Genomic DNA, 16,543 nt, shown 5'->3' on the forward strand with positions numbered 1-16,543 from the left:
TTAAGGACATTTATGACTAAACTGCATTGGTGGCAGACTTGGGGGTATAGTTCAGCAGCAGAGTACTTCCCTAGCACATTAGGAGGCCCTGGGTTCTATCCCTAGTACTGAAAAAAAAAAAAAAAAAGGAAAAACACTTTATCAATGGTTATTGGTTTTAGTTTAATATTTTTTAATCTGGAGCAATTCCAGTATGTAATATTTTTAATAGGAACTTTTAATCCATTTGTGGTGATAAAGTCCAACTAACAATATTCCCTGAGGGCAGAGATTATATAATCTAGTATACCATTATATATCCTATCTCTAATACACACTTGAAATACCAAATTATTTAACAATGTATGAACCTTTGAGAATCTGTTAAAATGCACACCTTACACATCATTTGAGTACTCATGAATTTCATCCCATCCATGAACTTCAGCTTGAAAACCAGCAATACAATTTAAAAACTGCATTAATTTCATATAATAAATCCCCCAAAAAATATTTTGTCCACCAGTCACTATGCAACCCATAAACTCTTTAACCTAATCAGAAACATAGTCCTCTTTTAAGCTGTTTCTTCTCTTCCTGATTTTAAGGAACTAAACAGGGGACTATAAAATTGTGCCAGGCATAGCAGTACACACCTGTAATCCCAGCTACTAGGGAGGCAGAAACTGGAAGATCAAGAGTTCAAGGCCAAGTGTGGCGGATACGGGCACGTGGATACGGGCACGTGCGCACGCGCGCGCACACACACACATAATTCCGGTGACTGGAGTGCCTGAGACAGGAGGATTGAGTTCAAAGCCAGCCTCAGCAAAAGTGATGCACTAAGCAACTCATTGAGAACCTGTCTCTAAATAAAATACAAAACAGGGTTGGGGATGTGGCTCAGTGATCCAGTGCCAGTGATCCAATTCAATCCCCAGTATCCAAAACAAAAGAGTTCAAGGCCAGCCTATGCAACATGGTTAGACCTCACACACACATTAAAAAAAATTTAATTGGTAATACCAGAGTCTCAGGAAGCTGAGGAAAGAGGATCACGAGTTCAAGTCCTGCCTAGGCAACTTAATGAGAATCTGTCTCAAAATTAATAAAAAGGGTTAGAGATATAGCTCAGTGGTAAAACATCCTTGGGGTTCAACTCCCAGTACCACAAATAAATAAATAAACCTACTTAATGATGTTTCAGCCATGTTGGTGAGACAGAATAACACCTACAAAACTGAACTCGCTCTAAGGGGAAAGAAGAAATTATTCCATAAATATTAAAACAGCCAAGTATGAAAAAAACTCGAAATATTTTCAATCAGATCTCTATCACTCACCAGGGCTCACGAAAAAAAATCTTAGTTTACAATACAGTAGGGTCCATCTTTGTGCCAAAATCATTTCTCCACTTTCAAATTCACCTTCAGTAAGTTTTTGGGAATGGGACTCCACAAACAAAGAAGACAAAAAATACAAAATACCTACAAAACTTTCCATAAATAAAAGTGGAGTTTATTTATGGGTTTGTTTGTTGTTTTTTGCTACTGGGGATTGAACATAGGGCCTTGAAAATGCAATACACACACTCTACCACTGAGCCCAATCCCAAGAGGACTATCGATTTTATGAAATGACACATCAATCTCTACAAGGCATAAATCTCAAATTGTTATGGAATCAGTTTAACTTCAGGTAACTCTAAACTGGACGTTCTTTCCTTTCTAATACCACTTCTCTCTAGTCACAAAGTAATTTCTCATCTTTCAGCTGTCTTCTCAAGATGACCCATGAAATATACAATTAATCCACCATTTCCTAAGAAAATGGTAAAGGAAACCTAAATAATATATAAGGAAAATTCAGATGGAGTGCTTTGTTTTGTTTTACTCAGGGGGACCTGAGGAAGTTGGTTTTCAACACTTATCTATAATCACCCTAGTTTAATAGTCACTTGAAAAAAGCCAACTAGAAATTCTCCTGGGTTTTAAAAAACACTATCTTATCTTTTACTACTGACCCTGTACCAGTAAAAACTTCCCTCAAAGCATAAAAGTAAGCAAACTCTCAAAATACAACAATTAAAAGTAATTTAAATCATTTTCAAGCCCATAGAAATCTGTTGGGATTTCAAATTCCTTCATACCACTTACTAATTGGGCAAGTTACTTGGCCTCCCTATGCTTCAGTTTCCTCTTCTGGAAAAAAAAGGGGGGGGGTATTAATTAGGGTCAATCATACATCCCAGTTTCTGTGAGACAGTCCTAGTTTATGCTATTATCCCAGCATGTCATCTGGTTAATGTCCCCTTTCACTTTCAAAAGTATCCTGGCTTATGGCCAGGATGTAGCTCAATGGTAGAGCCCTGGACTCAATCCCCAGTACCACCAGGGGAAAAAAAGTGTACTGGCTTAAACAATGAATCATGCTTATCACATGGTCATCGTACCTCAAGGGATAATGAGGACTAAGTGAGTGAATACATTTAAAGTGTTTGTACCATGTCTGACATATAATAAGAGTCCAGTTAGTATTAGTTACTGTCAATATTGATCACTGCCAATAAGTTTTAGAAAAGATTTTGAATTGCATAATGAGCAGAGCTCCCACAATAATCCTTTTTACAAATAAAATTATGTATTTAACTTCCCACTTCCAATTCTTTAAAACAAATAAGTATTGCTAACTGACTGAAATCAACACTAACCAATTTATCCCACAGAGATGGCAATATCATCAACTGCATTCACATTTTATCATGAATTTTAAGATACTATATTAAGGTTACTAACAAGAAAATTACTGTGAAAAGTAAAAGTATGCTTAGTGCCAATCCAAGTCCCTTAATATTTAGGCAGCTATTCTCAACCATGTTTCCTCATGTTAACTACAGAACTCAGAAAATTATTTGAGTGGCTATTTCCTATACCTAACTACTTTTCTAGATGTGAAGAAGAGTCCCAGCACAGCAGCATACACCTGTAATCCCAGGTACTCAGGATGCTGAGACAGGAGGATTACAAGTTCAAGGCCAGCCTCAGCAACTTAGTGAGACCTTGTCTCAAAATAAACAAATAAAATAAAGGGTCAGAGATGTAGCTCTGTGGTAGAGTGCCCAGGGTTCAATCACCAGTACCAAAACCAACAACAAACAAAATGCAGTAGAGAAACTAATACATTACATACAATATATGCCTTAGAATGTAATTGTCTTGGTATACCCATTCTTGATATTCTTAGAATACAAAGAGGAAATATGGATAAAAATAAAGATTCAATACTGAAGAGTTTGGGTAGAAAATTGTTTATCTCCTAGAAAAACTATTTCCTACAGGATGAAACTTAAAAGGGAATACATTAACTGTATAAACTCAACTTGTGGCTATGAAGTGTGTATGTATGTATTAATAAATATATACATACATAAAAACTTTTTTTTTCAGTTTGACCTGGTCTCCACTAATTTGTTAGGTCAGAAATCCAACATGCACTCCTTCAAATAAGAAAAATTCTAATTGGAGTGTATGAAAAACAGGAAGAAAACTGAGACAATGATATTGATCACTAATAAATCTAATAACCTGGGCCCCTGATAGTATTTATCACCTGATACAAATAAAAACCAAAAAAAAAAGGGGAAAAGATGAACTAAAATAGAAATAGCATACAAAAGATATATAACAGAAGCAACAAGAACTTGGGGGGGAGGGTAACTGAGGATTGAACCCAGAGCCTTGCAAATCCTAGGCAAGCAACTCTACCACTTAGTCAAAACCAACCCTTTTTTGAGACAGGTCTAATTTGATCCTTCTGCCTCAGTCTACCAAGCAGCTACATTTACAGGCATGTGCCACTGTGCCTGGCTTGAAGAGAGATATAGGTACCATTAAATAATGGGAGTAGGGCACGGTGGCACGCTCCAGTAATTCCACATACGGAGAGGTGAAGACAAAAGGGATACAAGTTCAAGGTCAGCCTGGGCAACTTAGTGAGACCATGTCTCAAAATTAAAAATAAAAAAGAGCTGGGGGTATAGCTCAGTGGTAGAGCACCCCTGGGTAAAGATCTCCCTACAAAACCAGAGCAGTGCATTATTAGCCTATATTTTTAACTCAACTCTAACCATTCAAGAAACAAGCTGAAGGACTGAGGAACTACTTGGACAGAGCATAACTGATCAAAAGTAGAGAAAAAAAATCTTGTAAAACTATTGTAGGTACTACCATAGTATGACCTCCCCACACACACCAAAAAAAAAAAAAAACAAGAATTCAACATATTATTCCATAAATTTAATAAGTATGCTCAGACAACGTTGAAGCTCAGATTTAGGCTGGGGATACAGATCAATGGTAGAGCACTTTAGCATGTGTGAGGCCCTGGGTTCAATTCCCAGTACCAAAAAGGACAACAACAAGAAGCTAAAATCTTAACCAGGCAGTGTTGCATGCCTGTAATCCCAGCAGCTCATGGGACTGAGGTAGGAGGATTGCAAATTTAAGAATAGCCTAGGCAATTTAGGGGAGACTTTGTTTCAATTTTTTTTTTTTTTAATTTGTGGTACTAGGGAGTGAACCCAGGGGCACTTTACCACTGAGATACATCCTCAGCCCTTTTTATTTTTAATTTTGAGACAGGGTCTTCCTAAACTGTATCCTCCTGCCTCAGCCTCCCAGACTGAGTCACTGGGATTACAGGCATTGGCCACCATGCCCAGCCCTGATTAAAAATTTCAAAGTGCTGGATATATATCTAGTGGTAGAGAGACAAGGTACACTCTCCAGTGGGGGAAGGGTTCAGATTTAATTCAACTATTTTACAAACTGGTACATAATATTTTATTCATTCCTATATATACACATATATATGTACACACGTACACGTGTACACACACACACACACACACACACACACACACACACCTTTCATCCAGCAGCAATTCACCTGACCCTGGATGAAATTCTGTATTATACTATACACGGAAAAATATCTTGGTTTTACAAAATTAAAATAATGATGCATGCTTTCTGGTGATAGACCATGACCTAAACCAGATAAGGGAAACAAATGAGCTTAACAGAAAAAGCACAAAAGGATTTGGGCCCAGGCTAATCCAGTGTGACTTGAGACAAGTCATTTACTCTCTAGAACCTTAATTTCCTCATATATAAATTGATAAGGACCACCTATCTTGCAAGGTAGCTGAGAAGATTAAACAGTTTATGTTAAAACTTTACACTCAAAAAGGAATTCAAATTACAATGACAGTATATTTCTTTGAATATTCCAGATTTCAAAAGTTAGGTCATACCCTATTACAACAATGTTATTCTTGAAAACCTGTAAGGAAGACTCATTGCCCCAACAATGTCCAACAAAACTTGTTTTTTATTATAAAGGAACTGAGTTGTACATTAAGTTATCCAAAGCATATAGAAATTTCCCTAGTTCATCTCATGCAGTCTAGTCATGTATTTTCCAATACAATTAAACTTTAAAAAAAAAAAACATACCATTTTTCATCCTAAGAGGGAAGAGTGTAAAATAATTTCAATAATCTCTTGACTGACACTACCTTCTAGGTGTCTACCAGTTCGTATCCAAATGCTCTAGCAAGCATATATTTAAAAGCACAAATCAGGAAACAGATTACCACAGCTGCTGAAGATGTGTAGACTTTTTAAATGCACATATACAAAAATCAGACTCCACAAACCAACACCATTTACACCAAAGAAATATTTGGTTGAGTTAAATGCAAAGAAGGCAATTCAGGAGACTGAGAAAAAAAAAATCCAACTGACAATTTTGTTTTCTCCTATCTTTGCCACATGGAACATGCAGTAACTACCACTTATGATATCCAAATGATATAAAGAATTGTTATACAGCCATAGTATTGTATGCATACATCAAAAGTCCTGGGCACATATCAAATGTAGAAAAATATGAAGAACTGCTAAAATAGCCTGTAATTTTAAAATGACTTTTTTATTCTTCAACAATTAATCATGTTTTCATGTATGCTAATGCTCATATCTAAGACCATCCCTTTTCTTTGTTACTCAACTCCCAAAATAGTGCTCCATTATATAGTAAATTACAAATTTTAATTTAATACAAATTTTAAGTTCAAAAGTTAACTTGTGGGGCTTGGTTGTGGCTCAGGGGTGGAGTGCCTGCCTAGCAGGTGCGAGGCACTGGGTTCGATCCTCAGCACCACATAAAAATAAATAAACAAAATAAAAGTATTGTGCCCGTTGACAACTATATATATATATATATATATATATATATATATATATATATATTAAAAAGTTAACTTGCAGCATCAAAAAATGAAGTTTTCCATCTATTAAAAAAACCCTTCCTAAAAAAGAACCCAAAGCCAAAATGTGTGTGTGTATGTGTGTGTGTGTATGTGTACATACACACTACTTAGTGTTTACTACCTTCCCACACTCGACTGTGGGTAATATTAAACATGCAGAATATTAAGCATTACCAAACTGTCCATGGCATATCTTCACATCTAACTCTATACTCCCAAAGGAACAGATCTGAGCTTGAACCTGCTCCCCTCAACCCAACTACCTTATTTTAATTCATAGGTTTTCAGGCAACCACAAAAGTCGATAAGGATATAAAGGAAAACAATAAAAAGGAAATACAGAATTTAATTTCAACAAAATCTTATCAGCGGACTTTAAAAGAAAAACTAAATAAACTTCAAAGTTAACCAAACTCATAATTTGTTGGTTTAGTAGTTTAGCTACTGCCTCACCACAATAAAATAAATCTGATACCACAATCATCTACTTAAGTATTTGCATGGGAATAAAAAGTTGAAATGTGTAATCTGTCTTCCTTTAATATCTTTCTAAAACTGAAATATGAAACATACAAACAGACTAATGTTACCAGAAGACAAATGTTGTTTTCCCTGAATGGGATAGAATTTTAATGTAATAATGATAAGAGAACATTTTACCAAACATAAAAATTAAATATTTTGTATTTTCTTCAGAACTTTGACATATTCAAAAATACAACGGGGGGAATAAACCTGACAATACAAAATTGCAGAAAATAAGGCACTTACCTTAGACTTTAGTAGAAGTTCAAGAACACACTAATAGGAGTTTGAGGGTTTTAATTGCAATGAACTTTTATTACTAATGGGTAATGGTAAAAATATTCCTAGATAAAATAATAAAAATTGTATAAATATCAATTTCTAACTAGTTACAGCACCAGATCACTGAAGGGGGAATGATTTAAGTCATTTTCAATGAAAACAGTCATTTTCATATTATTTTTTTAAAAAGGAAACCCGCTTTGCCCTCCCTGCCAGTCTCTGATACCTTAGAATACTACAGTTATTTCACAGTGGGAAGGAATGGGTAATAAGTACATTTCTTTTCCAATCTGTTTCTCTACCCAGTCATTAAACACCAAATACTGAAACTGAATTCAGCTACCTTGATCTTCTTACCAGGAATGCTCCCCATGGCACCCCAATCCCTTCCACTGTGTCTTACTCTAACTGCCAAAGCCCCTCCTATTAATAGTAAATCCCTTTCATACTGACTCACTGTAACTCCAAGTTGATGAAATAGACACCAAGCAGAATATTTAAACTTACAAATGGAATTTTCCTATTTTCAAAGAACTTAAAAGGAAACTAAAAGTAGAATACATTCAAACTAAGTTAAAGTTCAACCAATTTAAAAGAATTCATGTTGCTTGTTCTATACTGGTTCAGTTTAAATATTTTTTGAAAGTTCATATGCCAGGCATGTGAAATTACTTATACAAGGCTGTTTCCCATGTAAATACCTGATACATAGATATAAATTTAAGTCATTACAAGATTGCAAAACCAACTTGGAAATTTTTCTCCAAATTTTTTTTCTTTAACTATGGAAATTTTCAAATACACAAAAATAGCATAAGAGTGACAATGAACTCTCCTGTACTCATCTAGCTACAATAATCAACTCAAGGCCATTTTTGTTTCATCTTTACCTCCTACCCACTCCCTCCCCTCAATATTATCTTCAAACAAAGAGAAAAAGAGGAATACAGTGTGCTCAATAAATACAGAGAAAAATCCCAAAGATAACAAGTATCAAAATAACAGATTAAGAAGTCCAGAATCTAACTTGTACAGGCAGCCTACACAACTTCTAGATAAAATGATAAACTTCTTCTAAGAATTCGTTAAAAAAAAAAGAACCATCTTCAACAATTTTAATGAGGTCCATAAAACTCCATGGATATATTCTAAATTATATCTAAAGAATAAGTAAGAATATATGATGAAAACAAACTTAAAACATTTACAATTAGGTTATATTCACATAGCACCTTAGCTCAAAACGAAAAAAAAAACAGACTATTTAACATATTGTGTCATAAAATTACAATTCAACCACTTGAAAAACCGCTGAACACTTAAACGCCTTAACTGGTCCTTCTGATCCCTAATTATAGATTGATATCAATGTAGCAAGAAAACCAGGCATTTTAACCTAAGTGGTTTAAAATGTTCAAAATTAACCCCACTGTTCATTGGAAAACATATGAAAGCAAGTCTAAACTACCTGAATTGCATGTCATTAAACAGAAATGTATCCACTTTCCAGGGCCGGTGTTTTTTTTTAAAAAAATAAGTTCACATATACCCTTAAACGCAACGCGCTAGGCTACAGACAGAATTAGGAGACCGCCTCCTGCTTTTGCTCCTAACCAATACGCAGAGAGAGCAGGTTGGCAGGAAAGTGCTGCGAGGACAGTAACAAACACCAGCAGCTCCCAAGCAGGCCCTGCTAGAGCCAGGAATGACGCACTTCGGTAACCCGACTCTTTCTCCCCTCCACCCCCCGCCCCCAGCAGCGGTGCTGACACCGCCAACAGCCCGGAGTAGGAAAAAAGACAACAGAAAAAAGGCAGAGCTTGGACCGCACCAGGTTTCATCAAGAAACCTCGATTATTCCTCTTTCGACACTAACCACTAGGACTAAACAGGAAAAGAAGCTTCGTGCTTAAGCAAGTCCCATCATGGTGGTTTAAGAGTCACTAAATTAAGCTGATAATGAGTCCAATCCACAGAGACAAATACAGGGTGTGGCTGCTGTGAAATACGGCGGTCCGTGGGAGAAAAGGGGTATGGAATTTACACTCCAGTGTGAAGGGAAGATTGGGGCTTTACGGGGGGGCGGGGGGAAGCGGCCCGCGCATTTTAAGGAACCATTGCAAACCAACACAAGCTCCTCGTTTACTTAAACCTAACCCTACAGATCAAAAGTTTCTAACAGATATACCCTGTAAGCTGTAAATAACCATTTAACCAAAAACCATGACCCTCAATTTCAAAACTACATCCAAGAGAAAGGAGGAGGGAGAGGGAAGGTGGGGGGTGGTAGGCAACAACATAAAAAACATCCTAGGCCACGGAGGAGAAAGTCTCACAGACCGGATGAAACTACTAATGCAATATTAAAAATTAACGCTGAACACTAAAACACGAAAAATCACACGATACCCCATTACACTTAAGGATTAAAAATAAAATGACATATACACCGAGAAGAAGCGGAAACTAAATGTCGAAAGTACAGCGGTTTATAAAAAACTAAAGGCAAAACAAGACATTCTCGCGACGGGAGGGGAAAAAAAGGCCGAAATCAACAATACGTTTACGATTCTAGGCCAGAAGAAAATGGGAACGGGGCTCAAAGTTTTGCGGAACTACTTGATGCTGTTTCCCACACCTTCTCTCGCCCATGGCCCATCCGACCCTTTTCGTCCTAAAATTGCCGTCCACAGATCTCCGGATACGTGATAGAAGAAAAAAGAAAGTCGCCCTCAAGCAAGAATAAAAGTGTGGAGGGAAAAAGCATAGGCTGCCTACCTGGGGCAAGGATCAGCTCAGTTCGTGCCTTGAGAAAGACAGTGCGGGTGGGGGTGGGAATGAAAAGCAGCACTAAAACTAAAACAAAAGTGGCGCCAAAACCCCCCAACAAACAGCCTTCCACTCCCGCCCTTCCCCCCTCCGCCCATGCCAGGCAGGCAGGGCCCCCTTCGGGGCAAGGTCTGCGCGCGGGGGCCAACGCCGCCAGACCCCAGCCTATTTATAAAATTGTTGCCCTAAGAAAACTGACCGAACTCGGGCCTCGGAAGGGATGGAGAGATCGATGCCAACCGCTTTCCCAAGCAGTTCCCCCACCACGCGCTGGAGATGATGGGGCGGGGGAGCAGCAGAGGGGCCCGTCACATGAATGTTGTTCCCTCTCTAGGAAGGGAGGAAGAGAGGGAGGGAGGGGAGGGGAGGGAGGAAGGGAAGGAGGGGAAGGGAGAAGGGAGGGGGCACGAGGGAGGGGTGTGATCAGAGTAGATTTTCCCTCGCCTCCCTCGGTCCGAGGCCCAAATATACACAACTGAGCCTCCTCTTTCTCCCCTCCCCCCTAGTTCCCAGCACCACCATTTTGCTCTCTTCCTTCCCCTCTCCACGATACCGCGCTCTCCCCCACCCCAGTTACAGCCTCCCCAGCTTGCCTCCCCCGACTAAGGCTCGCACCCCACCCCACCTCCAGTTTTGGGTCTCCTAGGCTTAAGAGCCTGCCGGAGAAAAGGAACCTAAATCTAATGCTACACAGAGAAGCGGAGCCTCCATCTTGCGCTGCTCCGCGTTCTCCATTTTGGGCCACCCATGGGGGGGTCCTCCGTAGAGGCCCCGAGGGAGAGTTGGGCGAGGGAAGGAAGAGAAAATCTTCAGCGAGGGTAGTCGGAAAGAAGAGTCCTGCGGTAGAAAGCGACTCTACGAGTAGGAGGTAGGGAGGAAGCGGGGCTGGAAGTTCCTTGGAAGTGTTGGGGTGCCGACTTGGTAGAAAGGAGGACTGGGGGTGATGCGGGGGCGAGGAAGATTCTCCCCGCCTGGACTTAAACACTCACTCCATGGCTGGCCCCCCATGGGGGCAAAGGAAGCGGAGAGGGAAATTAAATGGCAACAGAGTGCCCAGCCTCTTTTCCCTCCCAACTCCTGTCTGTCGCCCTGTTTCAACCATACACACCTCACGGTGGGCCCCGCGCCCTCCGGGTGCCCCTCCAAACTTCTAGAAGCTTCGCCTCCGCCATTTTATAACTTACCTCCCCCCTCAGCGTACACAGAGGCAGCAACGAGATTGTTCGCCTCCCCCACTCCTTCCTTCTTTCTCAGGCCGGGGGCTTCTTCACCCCTGGGCTGGTACAAGATTTTTTCCCCTTCCTCTTCTTTACACCCTCGAATTCTACTCAGGGACGGAAGCTCCCGCGGTTCTAGAGCGGTGGGGGGTTTTGAAAGTGGCGGTCGGATCCGGCGGGTTTTTTTTTTTCTTTTTTTTTTTTCTTTTCTTTTTTTTTTTTTTTTTTTTTTTTTGGTGGCGCTTCGGGATTGTTTGGGGTGTTCGCTCTTCGGCGACTTGGAGGCGAATGGAACGCGCAGGCGCCATCTGTCGGCCACCAACACGCGCCCGGCTCCTGTTGGGAGGGAGCGGCATCTAGCGGCCGAGAGCTGCCACTGCAATACTTGGCTTCTGGCCCTCCCACCCAGAGTCCTCCTCCCAATCACCAACCAATCGTGGCCGACTGACTCCCGGGTTCTGCGTCTCCGACGCCTTCTGTAAACCAGGCGCCCACAGGGGCGCGCCGCCGAGTGGGGTAAACAAGGTGCCGTGCCCGCGCCTGACTTACTCATTCGTTTGGACGTGCTTCCACCAGGGATTCGATGGCACCAGGGTTCCTCTGTCTTTCCTGGGGGGGAGGGGAAGGTGTGTAGTGGAGGGCGGTAGGAACGTGCGGCAGAGCCCCTGGCCGTGGGAATTCAAAGGCTGGGCTCACTCGGGGACTCATTGCCCTGGCTCTTCCGCCCCTCGCGCAGCCCCAAGGTGGCAGCCCAGTAAGACATCACCCTTAAAGTCCCCTCCTCTGACTGTCCGCAGCAAAGGAACTGATGAGGCCCTAGTTCTAGGACTCTCGCTTCACTCTGTTCCCTACTTCCCACGAGAAGAACCTAACTCGATGAACTCTGGCACCTGATCCTAAGTGATTTAACGGGCTTGAGTTTTTTTTGTTGTTGTTGTTGTTGTTGCGTTTTGTTTCGCTTTTTTGCTTCGAGTGTGGAGAAAAATGGGAGCTGTTCTCTTAACAGAAGGACCTAGTACTGGAAAAGAAAAAAAATATTTTTTTTTTCTTTGCAACTCACTGTTCCAAGACGTGGTCTCTATCTCCAGGATCTAGGAGACTTAAGGGAACTGGGCTACTAGGCTAGGCCAGGCGCTCCACAAATTTCTTCGCCACTCTGGGGGCGGAAGAGGAAAGACGGGACGGAGCGAAGTGAAGAAAATGGAAATGTCGGGGAAAGGAGTCCTGGGGTACCTACCGGTCTTCCCCGCCTCCCCCGCGCGTCCACTGCCTTCCTGGAAACGTGGGCGGCCTCCAGACAGTGTTAGGAATTTTGGTTCCTTATCCTGCCTCCCAATCATCCCCGCAATACAAATGAAGTATGAAACCACTCCTTCCATTCCTTCCACCACCATCACCCATTAATTCAAGTCTTTATCACCATTGTTTTCTGTTATTATTTATTCAAAACCAGCGTACTGGACCTTTGACTGCCAAGCGCTCTCTACACGCGGGAGAAAAACTCGGGGAGGGCCTATCTCTTGGAAGTGCCGCTTTTCCTAGGACAGAAAGAAGTGACCTCTTAACAGTGTCTCTGTTGCTATTATAGCAGCTCCTATACTGATAAAGTAGAATTTGGTTAAAAACTCTTAGTTTCTGTTTCTTTTTTTAATATTTCAATTTCAAGAAAACGTATTTAATAACAGAAATCGTGTGAGCTCTGTGTGAATTATGCAGATTTCACCCTATATCAAATCTAAAGCATTCCTAATGCAGTATAATGATTAGTTTCAGTCCTTAAATTATATTCCTTCCACGTCTGTGTCTTAGTTTCTTTCTCATCTGCTGTGCTCATTGGCGTTTTCCTGCAACTTTAAAAAAAGAAATATGGTATATTTAATCAACTGAACAATAAAAGTTAAAACAGAAACATCTAAATATCAATAATAAGAAATAAAACCTGAGACATTTTTACTTACCGCTAAAACTATGAAAACTGCAATACTATTCAAAATAAATTTCCATTTCTTTTATAGACTATCTTTGGTAGAATACAAAAAGATACAGTTTTTAATAGATGCAAGTTACAGAATGATGCAGCTAGAACATTAAATAAGGAGTAGTGGAAATTTTGCAATTATATAAGTTAATGCAAAATTCCACTTGAAGTAATAGGAAAATTGGGCTATGTACCAAATCGTTTTACATTAATTTAGTTCAATTGTGCCAATTTACTATCAAGTGATATTAATGATTTCCTGGGTTTTTTTTTTTTTCTGTTTTAGTATTAGCTAAAAACTACCGATTTCCTGCTCCAAACAATACATGGTACAGTTTTTCATCAATTTTGTAAATTTGTGTTGTCAAGTTCATGGTGTAACAACTGAGACTTTAAAACAATTTTGCCCTCTGAACAAAATTGAAAAGTTCTTGTTAACTTGTTTTTATTTTGTAAAAAAATACCACTGAAAGTTAATAATTTTAACTAATATAACCCGAAATTATTCCTGTAGCAAATTTATACTGACACTTAAAAATGTTTCACAGTAGCTCCTCTTTTCTTTTTGCTAAAGCTTATTCAATAAAATATTTATGGTGCCTTCAATATGTGCAGTTCACAATGCTATATGTCCCAGTCCTATCCTAAGAAATGGTGTTTAGTTTTTAAGATACTGAAAGACTAAAGGCATTCACTCTTCAAAATTGAGGACAAAGTTTTTAAAAATGACATTAAATGAAATATATCACAGTTTAAAAACAACCTGAATCTTAATTATCTGTACATCCAGTTGCTGGGAAGGCCGAGGCATAGGATCACAAGATCCAGACCAGCCTCAGCAACTTAGCAAGGCCCTAAAGAACATACCCAAGGGCTGGGGATGTGGCTCAAGCGGTAGCGGTAGCGCGCTCACCTGGCATGCGTGCGGCCCGGGTTCGATCCTCAGCACCACATACCAACAAAGATGTTGTGTCTGCCGAGAACTAAAAAATAATAAATATTAAAAATTCTCTCTCTCTCTCCTCTCTTACTCTCTCTTTAAAATAATAATGATAATAAAAAAAGAACATACCCAAGACCCTGTCTCAAAATAAAAAGGGCTGGAGATGTGTCTCACTGGTACTGTGCCCTGAGTTCAATCCCTACTGCTGGGGGTGGAGTCAGGGACTAGACTAGAAAAAAATTTGTATCTTAGAACAGTAAAACATAACTGACTTAATAATTCCAATCCTAGGAATATATCTTACAGATATGTTCATACTAATTGCACAGATATATACATATATAAAGATTTTATTATAACTTTATAATGGAAAATTACAATAGAAATGGCCACCATTAGGGGTCGGTAAAAGAAATTGTGATGTATCACAAAAGTGAGTCCTATGCCCTCCATTAAAACAAATGTAGGCTCGGAGTTTAACTCATTGGTAGAGCACTTGACTAACATGCAAAGCCCTAGGTTTGATCCCCAGCACCTCCAGAAACAAAAGTTAAAAACGTATATGTATTTAATGATATATAAATATATATGTGAAAAAACAATTTGCAAATAGCTTGTATAATAGATCCCATTTGTTAATATATGAGTGATTTGTTGGTTCCTTTTAATTATACATGACAAAAGAATTCATTTTGACATAATTATAAAAGCATGGAGTATAATTTGTTCTAATTCAATCCTCAGTACTCCCCCTTCACCTCTCTTCTACCCCTTGTTCCCTTGCCAGTACTCTACTGATCTTTCTGCTATATACTTATAGTTGTTTTTTTTTTAATTAGTGTCTTGTGGATATACATGGTGGTGAGATTCACTGTGGTATATTCATATATGTACATAGGTCAGATTCATTCCACTGTCTTTTTTTCTGCTGAGGTTTAACTCAGAGCTTCACACAAGCTAGGCAAGAGTTCTACCACTGAGTAATATCCCCAAACCTTCAACAAATATTTTTTTTATTATCTGCTCTATTTCAGGCTTTATTCTGAGTACTGGGGACACAACAGTGAACTATACAGATATTACCCCCAGCAGAGTTCACAGTTATGAGTGATGAAATGCATAAAATATTCTTTTTTTAAAAAATGTATTCTTTTTAATGAGAGAGAGAGAATTTTTTTCAATGTTTATTTTTTAATTCTCGGCAGACACAACATCTTTGTTTGTATGTGGTGCTGAGGATCAAACCCGGGCCGCACGCATGCCAGGTGAGCGTGCTACCGCTTGAGCCACATCCCCAGCCCTACATAAAATATTCTTGAAGAATATATAGAAAACAGAACTTTTACATTTTAGGAAAGAGGCAGTGCAAAGTTTCATGGCTTGTAATATTACTTTTTACTTTATATATTGCTACCTTAATTTTCTTTTATAATATGTTACTTATGTAAATTTGAAATTTTGGACCAGGCATGTAGCTCAATGATACAGCTCTTGCCAAGTGTGGAGGAAGCCCTGGGTTCAGTCCTTAGTACCACATACACACACACACACACACACACACACACACACACACACACAAGTTTTAAAATCTCATACCGGTTGCTCTAGAAAACAGTTTGGTACTTTCTTATAAAGTTAAATATATACTTAATATATGACCTAGCAAGCTTACTCCTAAGCACTTATCCTAGAAAAATGAAATTTTGTGTTTACACAAATGCTAATAAAAGTTTCATCTGTGATGGCCAGAAACAAGAAACAACACAGATGCCCATCAATTGGTAAATTGTTAAAGTGTGGTATATTCATAGAGGGGAATGCTACTCAGCAATAAAAAGGATTTTTTTTTTCTTTTTTAGTACTGGGGATTGAACCCAGGGGCACTTTACCGGTGAGCCACATCCCCAGCCCTATTTATTTATTTAGAGACAGGATCTCCATAAGTTGCTAAGCCTGGCCTTGAACTTGTGATAATTCTGTCTCAGCCTCATGAGTTATTGGGATTTATAAGCATGTGCCACCACACCTGGAGTAAAAAGGACTTATTAATACACACAAAAACTTGATTGACCCTTGAAGGCATTATGCCTCATAAAAACAAAAAAGCCAATCTCAATGCATTATATACTATGATCCCAGTATATAATACTCTCAAACTGACAAAATGATAGTTGTGGAGAACAGGTCATTGGTTAAAAAGGATTAAAGTTGGAGAAAGCATATGATTATTAAGGGGTAACAAAAGAGAGTTTCTCTGTAGTGATTGAACAATTGTGCATCCTGACTGTGGTGGTGAGTACTCAAATCTACACATGTAATAAAATATCATAGAACTACACATATGCACTTAAGTTCATGAAAAATGGTGAAACTCTGGACTGAGGTGTGGCTCAGTGGCAGAGTGCTTGTCTAGCATGAATGAAGCACTGGGTTTGATCCTCAGCACCACATAACTA

At 39.3% G+C, this 16,543-nt stretch overlaps 1 protein-coding gene across 2 annotated transcripts in view; it reads right to left on the reverse strand.

Annotated features, from left to right (window-relative positions):
• Positions 1-11,346, reverse strand: part of Stag2 (STAG2 cohesin complex component) — a 126,786-nt gene extending 115,440 nt beyond the window's left edge. For both annotated transcript variants that reach the window (XM_077793569.1, XM_077793568.1), the window contains exon 1: positions 11,134-11,346. The gene's annotated coding sequence lies outside the window, so the exon portion shown is untranslated. The remainder of the gene's footprint in view (positions 1-11,133) is intronic.
• Positions 11,347-16,543: the final 5,197 nt, after the last annotated feature.

The sequence above is a fragment of the Urocitellus parryii genome, chromosome X (assembly GCF_045843805.1).
Source record: "Urocitellus parryii isolate mUroPar1 chromosome X, mUroPar1.hap1, whole genome shotgun sequence".
Taxonomy (NCBI): domain Eukaryota; kingdom Metazoa; phylum Chordata; class Mammalia; order Rodentia; family Sciuridae; genus Urocitellus; species Urocitellus parryii.